Here is a 3,561-nt window from a genome sequence, read left to right as displayed (position 1 = left end):
ATTTTAGATATTATTCTATGAAATTTCTTATAGTTGTATCTCCAACATTCAATGTAGAATTCTTAGATGTTATCCGCTCAAATTTTGAATTCCCTATAGACAAAGGTGTACCCATCGTGATACTGTCACAATTACACTTGGATTTGGCACACCACCATATTGAATAATTTTGATTTCCATAGACGAAAACTATAAAACTTCTTTGCCTTGTGTGTCCTCCTCCACACTGTGGGCAAAGTAACCAACTAAACTCACTTGGTTGACATCAGCCATCTATATTGAACTTTTCCAACTGATGAAGCATTGATGGAGCTATCACATCTCAACTTGTGTAGTCATCGAGGAGGAATTCAGTTAATAATAGTTGAAGAGCTTCAACTACAGATATGAAGACTTATCCCCATATGAGAAATGTATCGTTTTAGAAATGGGCTCCATGACAAAAAAATGAGCCAATTCTATGCACAAGAGGAGCTAAAATATTATCAACATGTACTTTGTTCTTCTTAGCTCTTTCATCCTAGAGAATGTTGGCCAAATAACACGAGGCTAGAGATTACAGTAAATATAGCTAGATTGATTGAGATATTTAGTGATACATCAAGCGATATTTCATGAGAAGCAACGAACGATATTTCATGAGAAGCCACAAACCAGCCAGGTAGATGACCTTTCCCACCTCTTCAACCCGAAAGTATGTATCTTCCTAGCCCCCACTAGCCCAGCTGATCGTACATTACTGATCGTACATTTTGCCCAGCCCTTTCGACCTTATCCCAAGCTCTAGGTAGGCAAGCACTCCGACACCTCAAAGTCATACGCACAGTACGTTACGTAGCTAGTCGGGGAAGCTTAAATAATAAGAAATGGGGTGATTATGAGCGTAGGCTTCCAAACGAGTCTTGTTGGGATTTCTATGACCAAGATATTATGATTCACCATGAAATTTTTGGGGCCAAATAACATTGAGGTGGTGGAGATTGAAATGGATGTTACTGTCCCTATGAGAAAACCTAGTGACTGTTCCCACATGCAAAGTGATGATGTTGTTGATTAGAAGTAAGAACAATGAGGCTACCATGGGAAACATCAATATGTCAATCCAGGTTTCTCTTTAGAGTAGCCACGAGACTCTGCAATTTGGCCCAACGTATTGATGAATACCAAACCTTATGTACCTCCGCTGAGATATACCACCAAAAAATAGTCATAAATCAATGCTTTTGATGAGTTGGATTACGTTATGATCTTCCCCAATGATTTCCCGCCTCGATTTTGGTTTGGCCTCACATGGGTTGGCCTAGGCCACGCTACTACTACAGTTGTGTTAACGGTGGTGGACCCGCCAACATGTTAGGGTATCTCCCCAGTAAGAAGTCCCAATTAGAACTCAGACCGTTTGATGTAGGAGTCTTAGTAGTGGGTTGTACAATATCGCCTTGACCACGATTTCACACAGAGGCAACTAAGATAACCCTATTGGTGGCAAGGGTGTGACATATGCAGTAAGTCAAGGAAGTTGCATGAGTGGTTCTAACACACGAAGGGTTAGGTGCATGCGCCCCTTGGAAACCTGTGCAAGAACATAGTTAAGAAGGGAACACATGAGCAAAGATGCATCACAACATGGAAGGCAAGTAAGATGGAAATCCAATGTGATGGTTAAACCAAAAACACATTTTAGTAAGATTCATTCATACATATACATAAAATATATACACATGCATGTGTAAGCAAAAAAATACATATATCATTTAGAGTAAAAAGGATAGCTGAAATACAATATGACATATGCATGAAATGTGTTAGCTTTGTTATATTACGAAGTGTATGTTCCAGTCATACAATACAACCATGACCAACCACTAGTTTCGACAGTGGAACGTTACAGTCATTGTCGCTTGCTCCTCCAAAGAGATATACTAGCTTTGCACAGTGGAGAAGCCAAGGCTCGTTAAATACTCTCCCATCTTTCTCTAAGATACTCCTATTGGAAGCTTGGCTGACCAAAAGCCTCTACAATGAGTTATGAGGGACTATATATAGCAAAGGGTGCGGTGGCCCTTGACATTCCCCTTTGTGACTGTTCACCTACCCTCATGACTCTTCAACTACTCTATGACTGTTAGATTCAACTATCAACACTTGAACTTCCACTTGACAAGATGTTACATAGAATCTCCACATGTACCCATGTGAAACAAAATAGGCTTGAGAAAGGCATGCAAGACATCACTCACACTGAAACCATTGTGGTAAGACCAATACTTCGACATCCTTGCGATGATCAACGGTGGCGAACTGATGCCAAGCTTGGTCATCCATGATGGTGTCCATGCGCTCAATGGTGACATCCTACTGAATGCGAACTCTTGCCTTCGTTGCATCTAGGTACACTGATATAACCCCTCTGTCTAACTCATTAATAGCATGCACGTCATCATCTTGAGTGTAGCTATACAAGAAACATATTAATGCATAGTGTCTGTGCTGATCTCCAAGCGTGTGCTTTTGACCATGCACATCAACTTATCAAAGTACATGTTCATCTCCAATCATAATTGCTTCTTGTCTTCGCCTTGGTGAGTGTGCCAAATGGGTGGGATCACATGCGTGTGCATAATGACATGCACATCTCTAAATTCCCTTGCATGTGATCAACAACACTGCTCACCTTGTTTTCTTCACGCCAGCTCTTGGGATGGATCTATAACTTGTGTGGGCAAAATTTCATCCGTCAGTGCTTGTTGTGCCCCCTATTATACTTGTTCTTGCTCTAACTCATTCTCTCATCTATGAAACTCTTTTTCTTCCTTGAGTTGTTGCTCCAGCACATGCAACTCCTTATCTATTTCTCTCTCTTCCTTCGTGCAACCTTCATGATGCACCGTCACCTCATAGCCTCAGTCTCCAAAGTTTCTTTCATCACTACTGGATCTGCTTGAGCTTGCAACTTTGATCTGCCCCTGTGTTGTCAACAACCTTCCTCTTGCACTCACCGCATGCAAGTGTGCTACCTTCTCCTACTGCTAATGGTGTTTCTCGTTGTGATGTCATTAACATTCATCTTGATATCCTTGTCCATGGACAACTTTATGTCTTCATAGATAGGCAAGTTCATAGACACTTTATCGACTGCATCCCCAAGTGTGCTTTTAACGGTGTCTTTGACTTTGCTCTCCTGGAAGCCATTGTACCTATGTTGTTGAGAGGGAGACGAACACTTGTGATACTTGGAGACATAGCAACACTCATGAAAAGCAATCTGTCAGTCAAAAACCAAAAAAAAAAATAGAGGACTAACATGCAACATACCTGTGTGACTGTCTGTGAAGATTGTGCAATTTTCACCAGGAGGCTGGGAGATTGACTGTCAAAACTGTGCAAGGCACATTCTAGGCTATCGGGAGGCCAACTGATTGCTGGAATTGCTCAATGCATGGTCCAGCCTAGCCTGCAAAGGACTGAAACTATGCAATGTGCAATTTCAGTCCGCAGTGACATGCAACTACCAAATTGCATTGTGCAGTTTCTGAGGCCATTAGGACACTGCCTCCAAGA

Source organism: Pinus tabuliformis, chromosome 5_1, assembly GCF_031772625.1.
Source record: "Pinus tabuliformis cultivar Carrire ecotype Pingquan chromosome 5_1, CPIR1, whole genome shotgun sequence".
Taxonomy (NCBI): domain Eukaryota; kingdom Viridiplantae; phylum Streptophyta; class Pinopsida; order Pinales; family Pinaceae; genus Pinus; species Pinus tabuliformis.
The sequence above is the reverse complement of the archived record's forward strand: the minus strand, read 5'-3'. Positions refer to the sequence as shown.